General features: G+C 42.7%; 1 protein-coding gene across 3 annotated transcripts in view; it reads right to left on the bottom strand.

The window, feature by feature from the left end:
* The window catches only part of KMT5B (lysine methyltransferase 5B), a 46,556-nt gene extending 33,937 nt beyond the window's left edge, over positions 1-12,619 (bottom strand). Inside the window, exon 1 of one of the 3 annotated variants that reach the window (XM_077321322.1) lies at positions 12,527-12,619. The gene's annotated coding sequence lies outside the window, so the exon portion shown is untranslated. Of the gene's footprint in view, positions 1-12,015; positions 12,430-12,526 lie in introns of those variants that run through there. The other 2 variants (XM_077321321.1, XM_077321323.1) reach the window with 2 other exon arrangements.
* Positions 12,620-15,758: the final 3,139 nt, after the last annotated feature.

Raw genomic sequence — 15,758 nt, 5'->3', positions numbered from 1 at the left:
AATAGCTGGAAGCTCTAGAATAGCGGTCCCCAACCTTCTTGTAGTTGGGGACCGCCTCCAAGGGTGGGAGAGAGCCGGCGGCCCGGCCGCCGCAGCTGCACGTAAACGTGCACACGCAGTAACCGCGCATGTGTGTTTTCGCCACTAGGTGGCGCTAACGCACATGCGCAGAGCTGCCGTGAGTGCGTGTTTTCGCCAGCAGGGGGTGCAAACACGTATGCGCGACAGCTCCGCGCGTGCGCGTTTGCATCGCTGGCGTGCCGGTGGCCATGCCTGCCTCTTTCCCCCCTCTCGCTGCGAGGGGGGAGGCAGGTGTGGCCGCTAGCGGGTACCATGGCCTTCGTGACCCGGTACCGGGCCACGGACCGGGGGTTGAGGACCCCTGCTCTAGAACAAGTGTGGAAGACCACTTTCTGCACCTCCATATTTCTGCTATTTTTCAGCACATGACATGATTTCTTTGGTCCCTTCCATGCACAATATAAAGTAGAGACAGTTATAAATGTATCTCAAAAGTCTTCTCTAATAAAATACTCATAAGTGGCCAGAGTTCTAGGGGTTTGGGTTTTTCTGTATTAAATTCTTTAAAAAGCGATTCACAAAAACTAAATGAAACACAACCAATAGAAACAAAATTATCTTGTGGTAGCAGAATCTCAACTTTTAAAGCTATCCAATCAAAAGCTTTTATCATAGCCACCCGTGACTACTGATTTCCTTTTAATCTCAAGATGTGAAATGTTATCAATAACTAAGTGCACTGTTTTTCACATTCCCATTTTAAATATACATCAGAAGGTTGAAGAACATATGTATGTATGACTATTGCCAAGAGTCTATAGGAAATAATCACTGAAGACGAGGTCAGGAATGAGCCAACACTCGGAGCCATGCCATGGCATCTGTTCCGCGAATATGGCAGTGTAATTAAAGATAAACTGAGATCTTTGAAGAGCAAATCCAAAAAGGGATGAGGATGAGATATGCCGGAGCAGTTTAAGATGACAGAACAAAATAACTGGTTTTTAGAGAACAAGGTTTAGGAAAGAAGTCCTGCAGACCTTGAGAGCCAACCAGAGTAATTTACTCCTCAAGATGTGCCAGCTGAACTGAAAACATTAATCTCAACAAGGTCAGCAGAGACCAATACCCTGTTCAGGGAAAAATATGTGAAACAGAATGATAGAATACTCTGGTGATTCAAATCTATAGTCATGACATAGCAACGTAACAGGAAGCAGAAGTCAAAAGCAAAGTCACTTAATCCAAGGCCCAATGCCACTGTTCCCCCACGCAAGGTACTGCATCAAATATCCTGGAATTGACAATGGATTGGAAACAATATGACAGAACCCACCCTTCAAATATTTTATATTGGGTCAGAGTGCAGGTGGTCTAAAACCAGATGTTTGCTCTAGGAATGCAAGATGATTTTTTCTGTTTTGTACAGGGCTATTTTCTTAAAATACAGGATACTAAATTCAAAGGCACTGGCATATTTTAAAGATCTTGGCTAAATGCTGTTTAAACCCCATTCTCCAAAGAGGCAGTAAACAAAGACAGAACTAAAAATGCCCAGACATATGCTAAACAGGAAAAACAGAAGAATCCAACTCACTGATGGATATTTATTTTTATTATTATTTTATTTATATCCCGCCACCCATAAGCGGCTTGTGGTGGGTAACAATATAAAACCTCACATAAAACCCCATAAAACTATAATAATAACCTAATTTGGTGACATAAAATTACCACCCCCACCCCCCCGGACCCCCACTCTCAGATTGTATTCCTTCGTCAGGCCCCGTGGAACTGTGACAACTCCAACAGGGCCCTCAGCTCTCCAGGGTACTCATTCCACTAGGTCGAGGCCAGGACCAAAAAGGCCAGGTGAAGTGCTTTCAGGCCAGGGATCTCCAACAGATTTGCACCCACAGAGCGAAGAGCCCTGTGGAGGGCAAAAGGAGATAGATGGTCCCGCAGACCGTGGACAGCCTTAAACATTAATACCAAAATCTTGAACTTGATATGGGCCGCAACTGGCAACCAATGGAGCTGCCTCAGAACCAGCTGGATATTGGCCCTCCATGGTGTTCCTGTGAGGACCCTTGCAGCTGCATTCTGCACCAGCTGCAATTTCCGGGTCAAGGAGAAGGGTAGGCCCGCATAGAGCAAATTACAGAAATCTAACCTGGAGGTGACCTTTGCTTGATTCAATGTAGCCAGTTGGTCCAGAAACAGGTAGGGTGCTAGTAGCCTCACTTGACGAAGATGGAAAAACACTATGCAGGCTACCTTAGTGACCTAGGCCTCCACTGACAAGGAGGCATCCAGAACCACCCCCAAATTCCTGGCTGAGGGTGAGATGTTGAGCTGCACCCTGGCCAGGGTGGGGAGACATGTTTCCTGCTCTACCCTTTTCCAACCCACCCACAGGAAGGGTTGAGTTTCAGGCAACTCTTCTCCAGCCATCCAGCTACAGCTTTCAAACACCTGGCAAATGTATCCAGTGCTGCTAACGAGACATCAGGAGGGATTGGGTTCCGCAGAGAATTCAGGAATCCAGTTGGATTCATAAGTTTCTGTGGGCAGGCAAGAATCCACCTGCTCCCCAAACAGGGAAGGGTTGGGCCTTCAAGGAATAGTGGTCTGACGATGGGATGACATGTAACAACTTCTACAATATGTAAAAACACCTCCAGCTATCAGTGGACAGCAGCAATCCTGAGACAGAACAAAAACTAAAATCAGTTTCCAAAAAAATGGATGAGCAATAATCACTTTTGTTTTAACTAGATCATCAGCTACACCGTCAGTTATGAAAATAGTGGATATACATATTCTAAAAAGACACACTTCCAATAAACAATTGCATCCTGCTACCTTGACAAAAACAGCACTCACTTCCTCTTCCTTTTCTTTCAACTCTCCACATTATTCCTTGAAAACTGATTTCAGATTCTGAAGGAACACATCTATGCTCTGACAAATTCTGAACCACTGCATGATCTAATGCAAAAATCTAGACTATTATAAAGTTCAGATTAACTTTGCAATATAATTTGGATTCTACATATTAGGGGGGTATGCTGGGCTGATGTTAGCTGACATGCAAAATCACAAACTGAGTACATAGAAAACAGTTAAAATGTGTTCAATCAAGTTTTCCAAGACATTCCTTACAATTACACCCCAGATTTAGTCCAGAGACACCTTTACGACCAACAGTTTTACTCAAGGTATAAAACATCTAATTAAGCTGTAATTTACTTAATTTACTGCTCACCATCTACCTATACGAGGGTAAGTCCCAAAGTATTGCTACTAGGGCTACAGTTCATATATGCAAAGGTTTATTCCAGAAAAAAGAATTATTCTTTAAAAAGTTTATTTAAAAAAACCCTATTTTCTCCAAGGACACAGGACAATCATAGGGGCTTATTCTGAAGAAGTTTTAAGAAAAACAGAAAACGGCATTTGTGAGGAAAAGGCCAGGAAAGTTGTGCTGAAGAATTTTTTTCCATCACAACAATGTAACTGCTCATTCCTTGAGGGCAACTGAGAAAACTTATCCATCCACCCTACAGCCCGGATCTTGTCCTTTCAGACTTCTTTTTGTTCCCAAACTCAAGGAACATTTAAAAGAAACAAGATTTGAGTCTCTCGGGCATGCCAAAACTATCATTTTGACATGACATAAATTGAAGAGTGCAGAATTCTTCAGGGAAGGTGGAAACCCTTCAGAGGTGTATAAACCTAGATGGAAAATATATTCATAAACAACATCTTCACATTTTTGATATTTTTGTTTAATAAAGTTTTCTATGATTTTGTAGCAATGCCCTCTGACTTATCTTCTTATGTATGGATGGACAGGTAATTCCCATTTCACTGTATCCCAAGACACATGAACGTTTTTACCTTGAATAAAAATTTGTTGATTTTTGAAGTGTCACTGGACTCAAATTTTGTTATGCTGCTTGAAACTAATAGAGCAATCCACATGAATAGAACGACACCCCAGGTTTCAGTAATCTCAGGGAGCAGCAGAAAGTCCATATCACAAGAGTTCCCTCTAGTGGAAAAACATGGTTACACTATTTCTGTGTATGAAATTTTACTCAAATTACCCTTTCCCCATGCACACATTAAAGCTATGGAACTGACTGGGTAATTGTACATCTAGTTTAAAATGCATTTTAAAATACTATTAATATTGTTGGAATTCTTACGAGTTTACAATTTAACCAAGTTGAATATACTCATTTCTCATTATATGGAAGATCACCAACAAGTAAGAAAGAGCACCCCTGACTACAAATTCAAGTAGAAATTCTTGTATGAATTAATTTCTAAATCTAAAGTTAGACTGATTAAAGAAATATCAAGCCTGCATGGAAGAGCACAGTGGACTGCATTTCAAGCACTCCTCCCAAGGCAAACTGTACGAAATCTCAAAAGGCATTACATATTATCAAAGCATTATTACAGGGAAATTCTGCAGCACTGCTGCCTGGAGTGCTCAATAAAGGCTATAGCCTGCTATCCTGCTTCTTTGCTCTGACCTTTATCCTGGAACTGCTTTCAGTTACTCCCCCCCTTAAAAGAACCCATAAAGTAAAGCAGATATTAAAGAACAAGAGGAATTTTAAGATTAGATCTACTAAGTAAGCATCAAAGCAGTTCTTCAACATCAGAATATGTAGGTTTAACTAAGCCATCCCAGCTGATTATCCCAAGTATCCCAATTGATAAACCTCAATTAACTTCTCCAGTCCCTCTTTAAACCCATCTGATCTAGTCACCATCCTTATCCATGGTTCCTCTTAATCCATGGTTCCTCTTAATATTTGTGAAACAGCCGTGGAGGTGGAGTGTCCTGGCTGTCCGAGATGGAATAGGGCCAATCATGGTGCGGCCAGCAAAGCTGGCCACACCCTGATTGGCCCTCCCTCTCCAACTCCCACCCTCCTTCCCTGGACGCTAGCCACTTTGCTCTCAGACACCTGAGAGAGAGACACAGAGAGCCCTGCCAAACAGCAAATGACCCCTGATTACCTGCTATGGCTCCTGCTGCGAGCGAGCGAGAGAGAGAGATCTGTGCCTGCCAGCGTCCCAGTGCTCACTCCATTCCTGGTTACAATGGGCTTTCTTGCTAGTAAGTGAATAATATTGTGAGTAAAGTACTTGCTTTTGTCTGCTCTCAATCTACTATCCATGAACTTTATTGACCCCACTCCGCCCAATTTCTAGTATTATCTACCTTATCTACATTATTTTATATACTTTGATCATGATCACCTTAGTTGCCTTTTTCTAGACTCAAAAGGACCTAATATCTTAGCATTGGTGCTATAAACTTCTGATTATACTGGTATTTCTTTATGTATAATTTCACCTTGTATCCTTTCTAAGGTAGGATGATCAAGCCTGTTTACTGTATTCTGAATGTGGCTATATTACAAATCTAAAATCTGATTTCCAACTTGTCCTAAGAGTTCTCTCAGGCCCACTTACCTCATAGGGCAGGGGTAGTCAAACTGCGGCCCTCCAGATGTCCATGGACTACAATTCCCATGAACCCCTGCCAGCAAACGCGTTGGCAGCGTTGTGCAAATGCTGACAGGGGCTCATGGGAATTGTAGTCCATGGATATCTGGAGAGCCACAGTTTGACTACTCCTGTCATAGGGTGTCTGTTGTGGGGAGAGAAAAAAAGATAGGTGTTTGTAAGCTGCTTTAAGACTCCTTAAGGTAGTAAATAGCAGGGTATAAGAACCAACTGTTCTAATCAAGGACAGCTACATACACCTGAAATACTTCAGGCAACATCAAAAAACATATATTTTAAACATTCACTAATACTAGCTGTGTTCAGTAGCAAATGAACATTACTTAGCTCCCACACAAAAGAAAAAAAAAACCCTTTCCATACTTAGCAGCAGCTGGTAAAACTTACACAAACACACATTTTATATGATCAGGAGAAATCCCCTCAAAGTAAAGATTAAACTGAGAATGGTTTTCTTCAAAACCTCCACAGAAGATGAAAACAAGATAAAAGAGCACAGTGACACTAACACAGGAGCAGTTGGGTAGATAAAGCAGAAACTCAACTGTTATAAAGCATCATGAATAACTCCTGAGTACCTGGTGAGACAATAGCACTACCACACATGAAAATACTGTCTAATTGCACTAAAAATCAACAGAAACCAATACCTTATAAACTGAAGAAACACAATAACAGTTAGGGAAGAATATCATCTGAATCCTAAAATATGCATGGGTACAATCCTATCGATCAAATCAAAGTCCATGGATTTCAATGGGCTTAGACAGATTTCAGTGGGTTTAGTCTGAAGTTAATCTTCACAGGATTTCACCATAAATGTTGTCAGTATTGGGGACTAAAGTAACTATGAAATATTTCTGTTTTCCATCACATCCAGCAACAAAAGTAAAATAACATATTCAAAAATTACAACCTTCTGATTCAAGTGGCTGTTTAGCCATAAACTCAATGAATGTTTCTTAAAAATAGGGGAGGAGGAAAGTTAACTGATACATATTCTCTTAACCTTATTATGCTGTGCCAAAGCTATCAGTACTTGAAAAACTGGTTGGAAATGACTGTTACAAACATGCAATAAATTTCAGAAGTCATTCTACAGTAGAATAAATCTTTAAGCTAAAATTTTACACCATTGCAAGACTATGTATTGTAACCACTAGAAAAGGGCATAAAATAAATAAAGCAGGCAGTTGACCTGTGTGGAGAAAAATGAACAAACAAAAGCAGACCCACATAGGTACATGAATGCAATCAACATGGAAACAAGCATCCCACTAATCCCCCCCCCCGCCCCCAAGACATATGCACACACACATGCCAAGACTTTGGGGTGGTATAAACAGGAAAAAAGCACCCCAAAGCAAAAATGACAATAACAGAACCAACAATTTAAGGGTCACTCTATGAGATGTTGCTTACAACTTCTCTATAATTGGGGAAAGCGATAACCTTTTATTCTAGCTTGGAAAGGTCTTTCTGGTAAAGCAGCCACTAATACACTTTGTTTTGTATGCCAATTAGTGCTAGACTGAGAGGTCTACTTGCAATTTCAGAAAGAGGATCACAAAATATGCTTTGTGGATCAGATTTTTTTTCACAGGGTATTCAAACAGCACCATCTCTCACTATTATGTTGTAGCTGAAAAAACTGAGCAACGGTTCAGGGGCTACTTATAAAAACAATTGTTATTATTACCACCGTGCTCATAAGCATATACCTAAGAAACAATTTCCACTGATGTGAATTTGAATTGCTTCCAAACAAATATCCCAATTCCAAAAGCTGTTGTACTGGGAGACTTGATCTGTCTTCAACTTTGTATCCTCACCTCCCAACTCAACTACTTTTCTGGTAAGTTGCAGAGCTGACCAATATAAAGTGTGAAGCAACATTAATTAAATCTCAGTAGTATGTCCTTGGTTCAGGTCAAGTAAATTTGAACTAGACCCAGGGTTGGATCAATGAGATTTAATGATGGTGCTTTTCATGCAACTTAAATAAGCTTTCTGGAAAAATTCAGTTAGTATACATAAAAGCTGCTGTACTTTAAGGTCATAACCAGGGTGCTGTGCCAGCATGTCAACAAAGGATACTCCACTAGCCTTGCAGCATGGGCTGATATTATGGGGACAGTAATAACCATTCCAAAAGCTATTATTAAGCAAACTAAAAGGTGGAAAGAAGATAGAATTGTGCAAAAAAAATGGGCTTTTATTCTTGCTTTTTAAAGGTGTGTTATGCTGTTTGTACTGCATTTTCTAATTTTGTAAACCAGGTTTTCCTTTGCCTTGTCTGTAGTTTGTATTACACTGTTTTACTGCAGTTTGAGTATATTACAGAGTTTTTAATATACTGTCTCCTCATTCTGTATTCCTCCTTGGATCTCAATGAGAAAGGTAGAATGTACTTCAAGTAAAATAAAAGCAAACATAGAATACATGCTTTTCAACAACTATGGAGTCTGCCATATCAGAGCAGCCATGTGCACCTGGCTAACTGGAGAACAACAGTCAGTATGGTAATTTGGATTTTTCTCACATTTGCTTTACATAGAATTGTATCAGAATTGTGGTGGCATGATGCACCTTGTGCTATTTCAGTTTCATACATTTGTATGTTCAGGGTGCTCACCAGCTTAAGATAACTTACTTGAATGCAAGACCATGAAATAAAGGTTTTAAGTAACAGCTCCTAAGACACTTGAATGCAGGGAAGAGTCAGTGTAATTGGGAAACACCTACTATTTCAAAAATTAAGGTGCCAAACACACACAAAAAGAGCAATTCCCATTACTTTTCTAAGTGGCTGCTGAAAAAAAAAGTAGATCCTCAAAGAGCTACAAAACATACTAAACTTGCTTAACAAGATTTACAGCACAGATAGTGATTGCTTTTAAACACAGCAAATACTCTGATATGTGGAATACTGGAGTTGCTGTCATGTTAGAGAAATTACCATTAAGGCATCAAAATTGCCTTCAGTACTAATAATTTTACTACCATGGTAATTGAGCAAGAACTTTATCTCATACACTAAACTGCAGTTTGTGGCATAAATTTAATAAAACAAATGTAGGGCAGTTCTCTGTTATTCTGTGAGACTGTGTGCAAATTAAATATAGGTATTTAAAAGAACCAATGTGTTCACATACAAGTGAACTTGTATATATTTTAAAATTTTCCAAGTAGGGATGGGTACATGGTTTCTTTTTGGATTTGTTCATCTAAAGCTTCATGGAATTTTATTATTATATAAACTAATCAAGACATTTGCCATGGGAAAAACTATTTTATTTATTTATTATTAGATTTCTATGCTGCCCTTCCATATGGCTCAGAGCGGTTCACATACAACATTGCAGGGGTAATACATGGGACAGCCTGAACATATAACACAGTCACAAAATAACACATCAACAACAATCCAATAGTGGATCTAAATCAAGAGAAATCCAATGGCTTTAGAGTTTGGTGGCTAATATGTTTACTAATATTGTGTTTACTAATACAAAGACAAATGTCATATCCTAAAAGAGTATTTAGTTTAAATGTAAACAAAAACTTACATAAAAACATATCTGGTGTGAAAAACAAAAACAAAATTAAACTTTTATACTCCATAACCAAATAATACATCTGTCCAACATACCAGTCAATGCAGATATATTTTAAATGACAAAACACAATGGGCAGCAGATTAAAGATATAAAATCTAAATAAGTTTACATGGCATATAGTGTGTCAAATTTATGGCAGTTTACTTCAACTAAATACATTTCCAATTATAAACTGAATACTTCCCAAATCTTTGTATCTCAAAAGTTGAACATGCACACAGTGGAAGAAAAGATGTCATATAGCCTATTTTGCATCTCTTGGGTCTCATCCTCACCTAGTGCAGATAGCATGTTTGTCAGAACTATACCTCTTCAGACAGTGGGCAGCATGGAGGCTCATTAATTGTAATTAGGAAAATAAGTAACAAGGAGATGGGCTCTAGCCTAACTTCTCTTTCTCATCCTAGTTTTCTATGCATTAGATTTATTCTGTGGAGGAACATTCCAACATCTGAGCCTTTCATGTACAGTCTGAATGACAAGATCGAAAGTTGGCTTATCATCTTATTGAAGGTCAATGAAAACTAGTCACTAAATGATGACTACAGTAGTTTTCAACTTCCTATTTCCGAAGAACACTTCCACATATATTTTTCTGCCATGGAACCCTTGCACATTGCTAGTTATTCTGAAGTAGTTGAGGTATTCTGAGGATGCACCATCTGGTTAAGCCTGCTGGACAAACAGAACAAGCTTGCAAGAACAGATACTGTATCCTATGGCACACCAGCAAACCCTAGAGCTCCATGTTCAAGGCTAACAACAGCAGTGGTGGGAAAAGCAGTTTTCAGGGAAGTTAAATTATTCTACTGATGATCTGATCACTGACAGACCTCTGATAAACATCCTGAAATTCCCAGGACTTTCAGTACAGTCAGAAAACCAAAGCATTCTCTCCCCATCCCATCATCTAGATTTGTTTCCACATGTGAAGTTTTCAGCTTCAATCAAAATGCCAAACAAAAGCCTTTGTGTCTAGAGGCAAATGCAACAGCATGGAACCAAATATGGCTCCTTAAAAAGGAAAGTGAAATATGAACATTCAGGTACATTGAAACAGTAGGGGAAATGTTAGCGTAGAAAGCAGGTGAAGGGAATGCCCAGCAAAGACTTTTATAGGACTAAAGGATGCCTTATAGCTGCTTCACAGAAAGGGAAATTATTCAGCTGCTACTAATCCAAATAAGAACCATGCAGATTTATGCCAGTGCAGTAGATCACACAGAATGCTCCTCTATAGTTATTACTTGTTACAGGATTGTGTATATCACTTCCTGTTACAGGACTTGCAACAGCCAGATTTTGAGGCTGCAGAAACTTTATGGATTATTAATCAACATCAATTACCAATAATGTTAAACTATATATTTTCAGTTGTGCAAACAGGTATTCATATACTAGCTCTTTGTTGATTTCTTTCTCTGTATTTTGATGTAATTTGGCACTTGAATTATAAAAGGTTGATTGATGGGACTAGAAAACAATAATACATATCTGGTCCTGTGTAGTCCCGTCAGCCTATTAAGAATAGTCCTAATGACTTCCATCAACAAAGCCAAGAATGTTTTGAATATTATGTTGAAGGAAAAAGTGACATCCCAATAAAATCTAAATGAATGCAATATGCATTTCTAAAGGTCAACAGGAAAAGGCTGTCTCAATGATCGCCCCGTAAGAGGATTCATCCAATTTCCCAGGGGGAAAGTTTAAACCGCAAGGGAAACAGGTGCTTTAAATCCTGATATTGAGCAAAGTTCTCTCGTTGTTTTGTGCTGTCAAGGGGAGAGTCTGCTTTACACACCGACTCTTCCCTGAATCGGCGCTGCCCCCTAGAGGTCGCATCTCGCCGTCTTCAGGGGACAGGAGCCATCAGATCGCCAGTTCCTCCACTCGAGTCATTCTTGTCTGATCCCAATCACTGCTGCTTTCCGCGCCGGGAACGGCTCCCCAAGCCCGTTCCTCCTTCCCCATCGACTGGGAAACGAGAAACACCCAGAACAAGCCGACTTTCCATCCTCCTCCAGCAGGAAACCCATCCCAGTTCCTCTTCTTGGCCGCTCCATATCCCCTTTAAGTGCCACCGCGCCGCAGGAGGATGCCAGCTGTCACAGCCAGGGGGGAGGGCGGGGGTATGGAAACCAAGCGCCCCTTTCCTTGGACCCTCACTGCAAGCTATTCGCTCGCCGCCACCGCAATCGCCTCGTGCAGTTCTCGGGTGGGACACATGCACAGGCTCTCCGGGCCCACTGAGACATCCCGGGTAAACCTCGGGCCTGGAGGGCTAATCTCTCAGACCCCCCCGCCCTCCCCCGCCTCTAAACCCTCCGGAAAACACACAACTAAGCCCACGCCGCCCCGCTTAGGGCTCCCTGTCACGGGACGTGGAAGGGGACCGTCCTCCTAAGGCCAGCCAGGGGCTGCCACCCGACCACGTCCCGAGCATCTCCGTCCGCGTCCCGAAGCCAGCCTTCATCTCACAATCGCCCCCGGCCGCTCGCCCCGGCCAACCCCACCGCCGCGCCCCCCCCCCCCGTTCCAGGGCCCGCCGGCCTCCACGCTGGCCTCGTCCGGGGGGGGAGACATTCACAATTATTCCCCCCCTCTTAGTTGACGTCCCGTAATAAAGAGAGACCCCCCCATCCTCCTCCTCCCCTCCTGCTCGCTCTCCGCAGTCACGAAAAGCAGCCCCCACCCACACGCCCCCCCCGCCGCCCCACCTGTGGGCCCTCACTGGCCGCCCGCCCGCCCGCCCCCTCCCCGGAAGGAGTGGGGCCCCTCCACGGTGCCAATTCCTACCCCCTCCCCTCTGCGAAAGCCTCACCTCCTGGCTGCCCGAAACCCCGCGGTCTTCTTCGCCACCCGGCTCCCCACAAGCCCAAAGCCTCCGTCGCCGATGTCCAGAATCCCGGCCGGGGGGGGGGGAATTAATCATAAAAAAAAATAATAATTCCAAGGGGAAAAATGGCGGATTAAAATCCAAGATGGCGGCGACGACGGACCAACGATATCGGGAAAGGTATCTAGAGATCCATCCGCCGTCACCCGTGCGAAAGAGTCCCCGAGTCTCCTCACGACGACCCCGAAGCGGAACAACACCAACCAACACACATTTCTATCCTCTGCAGAATGCGCCCGCCAGGACAAGCAGACACACAGGGGCGAATCTCCCGTGTGCGAGTAAGGTCTTTTGTCCTCGTAGGTCTACAGTCTTCCTCACAGCCAGAAGAAGCGCCTCCTGCTTGTGTGCTCCAAGACAGCGGAGGGACACAACAAGCTGAGTTAGGCACTTTTTCCCGAAAGCGGAGGAATACGGCAAGCGGCGAGGTTGGTACCTTAATGTTTCCACTCCACAGGCCGAAGTTGAGTGTAGGAACCCATCCCGTTCGTCTCTGCAGTGGCTATACTTCTCTTGGCGGCGGAGGGACACTGTGAAGCACCTCTGCATGTTACTTGAGAGGCCTTTTGCGGAGGGATATATATATATATATATATATATATATATATATATACGGTTTGCACAGTATAGTTTGAGATTCCGAAATAAATATTTTCTTCCTTCCTTCCTTTCTTTTTTGAAAGGAATTTCTGCTCTCCCGTCAGCCCTTTAAATCAGCTAGTTCCGCAACGCTGGCGGTCCGGGCAGTGTGGCCAGAGTATAGGTGAGAGGTGTTTTTTTAGTGCTACGTATTGGTCACATAACTATTTGTTACTGCAGGCCCACACAGCTTGCGAGCGGCCGTACCGAATGCAGACCAGCAGCTATATATGGAAACACAACGGAGGGTCAAAAAAACTTGTTTTTGCTGCGTGCCTATGAATGGAAACCGAGAGGTCAACCATCTGGTAGTCTACAAGACGTATAGGTGCCCATGTGGCCCTGCTTCTTCAATCACACACCATAAACTTTGACGGAGGAATTAATTATATAGCTTAGATTAGATGCGTGGGTTTAATGCTGCATGTATCCCCTTCTTTTAATTTCAAGCAAACACTTTCTTCCTTATGGTTTCCCTTTTATGTTAGCACAGACTTACACAATACACTTCTGCTCTAAAGAATACTGTCCTTCATCTAAGATTATCAGTAAAAGGGAATGTGAGATGGTATTAGAAGACTTGTCTTCATTTCATCAGTAAACAAAGGATCTGTTTCCATATGGTCTGGGTGGGGAAACAACAAATTGCACCATGTATTTGCTGTGAAGGGAAAAGGCCTTGAGAGGGCCCTGATGACACCAGAGATGTTATTTGTTGCCCCTTCATATGCTTAACAGGTGATTAGTTCAGCAAATTGCCTGAACTGGGGGGGGGGGCTTTCTTGTTAATATGAAAAGCAGAAAATTATCTCTCTTCTTTTGTTTCTCTTCATTCTCATATATTTGTGTCTCTTCTCTTGCCAACATAGTTTGCAGCAATTCTGAGTCTTCAGGCATTTTTCAAAAGTTTTTTTTAAATAAAAAATTGTGCATAAATTAGCATTGACATAGGGTAGACTGTAGTAGTTGCTTTCAACTTTACAACAAATTCACTCACCACAGACCTCTTTACTCTTTCTTTGACAGCAATTCAGAATATTACAAATAAAAAAAAATAGTTTCAACTATTTATTATTTACATTTCTAGACCTCCCCTGTTGAACATGTTGTCTTGGGCCATTTACAACATCCATAAAATAGAATTAAAATAGTTAAAAAGTCAAAATCAACAATACATCATTATTAGTAATATCAACACTATAGAGCCAGTTCCAGGTGTTTACAGCCCTTCTCATTTAAGGGAAGGCTAGCAAGAGTGAAGAGCTGGGTGTGTTGCAGCAGGAGAGGCACATTGATGTTCAGATTACTTACTTGTCCATACTGGACTCAACCATAGGCCTGGTGGAAGAGCTTTGTTTTACAGGCCCTATGTAACCGTGCTAATTCTATTGGGCCCTGATACTCTCTGGAGCACATTCTACCAAGCAGCGGACAAAGCAGAGAAAGCTCTGGCCCTGGTCGAGGCCAGCTGGACATTTATTTATTTATTATATTTATTGACTGCCAGTCCCAGTCCAGCTAGCTTGTGGTAGTTTACAGCAGCTTTAAAATAACCTACCCTATCTACCCACTTCTTTGGGGCCAGGGACTAAGAAACAGTTTGCAGTTGCTGAGCGAAGTACCCTCTGGGGAACATATTCAGGCAGTCAGTCCCTTAGATGCACCGGGTCCAGACAGCATATGGCCTTATAGGTTAGAACCAAAACTTTGAACCCGGAACTCTACTGGGAGCCAATGTAGCTGCTACAGTACTAGTCTAATGTGGGCCCTCCATAGTATTCTAGTGAGGACCCATACAGAAGCATTTTATTTATTTATTTATTTACCGCTCTCCCTGGACCTGCTGTAATTTCTGGATTAGGGTCAAGGGCAGGCCCACACAGAGCAAATTACAGTAATCCAGTCTAGAGGTGACTGTTGCATGGATCACTATGGCCAGGTGCTCAGGAGCTAGTTATGGCACTAGTAGCTTAGCCTCATGAAGGTTTGCTGCTCTTGTAACTTGAGCCTTCATTGACAAGGATACATCAAAAATCACACCCAAATTCCTGGCTGCATGTGCAGTTGCCAATTGCAGTCATCCAGGCAGGGCAGGGACATTTCCTGCTCTGACTCTTTCCTCCCCAGTCACAGGACCTCTGTCTTTGAGGAGGGTTCAATTTCAAGCAGCTAACCTTGAGCTACCCTTCCACTGAATCAAAACATCTGGGCAATGAGTCGGGGGGGGGCGTTTGGTCGACCATTCATCAGGAGATAGAGCTGGGTGTCATCATAGATTTGGATCAGTCTGGTGGGAGGGTGCATAAAAATGTTAAATAATGTTGGGTGGAGGATCCCCCATATCCCTACAATGGCCCATTATGCACGGGGGGGATAGCACGCATTCAGGGTGGAATGGCGGTGACTAAAATCACTGCACGGTGCCGGTTGCAACCGGCCGCAGATTCGGTACATACTGCCAAAAAAACGCGGAAGAAAACGCAGCTTCTGGGTGACCGGGGTGCAACCAGAAGCGGCGCCGGGGTGGCCGCATGCATAATCGGTTACTCTGGGTTTTGCCGCCATTGCGTCCCATCCTGTGCATAAGCGGTTTACTTCGCTTCTTCCCTCTCTGCGTTTTCCATGTGACCTGAAATCGCCGTTTTGGCGGCCATGCATAATGGGCCAATGACAAGGCAACATGCAAGAAGCCTTTGATCTACCATGTCAAACATTGCCATATGATCTGATAATATGAGCAGCGTCAACCAGCCCTGGTCAAGCTGCTTCTGCAGATCATCCATCAGGGTGACCAATGTTATCTCCATCCTGTGGCCAGAGTGGAAGCCCAACTGGAATTGGTCAAAGACTGAAGTTTCTCCCAGGTATGCTAACAACTGGTCTGTGGCCGCTTGCTCAACCACCTTCCCCAGGAACGCAAGATGCGATCCAGGGCAGTAACTGGCTTGTAGTTCCTGTGATGGTTTCTTCAATAGAGGACAAACCAGTGCCTACTTCAGGCTCTCCCTGTTCTTAGGGCCGGTTTATAA

Source organism: Paroedura picta, chromosome 2, assembly GCF_049243985.1.
Source record: "Paroedura picta isolate Pp20150507F chromosome 2, Ppicta_v3.0, whole genome shotgun sequence".
Lineage (NCBI taxonomy): Eukaryota > Metazoa > Chordata > Lepidosauria > Squamata > Gekkonidae > Paroedura > Paroedura picta.
The sequence above is the reverse complement of the archived record's forward strand: the minus strand, read 5'-3'. Positions and strand labels throughout refer to the sequence as shown.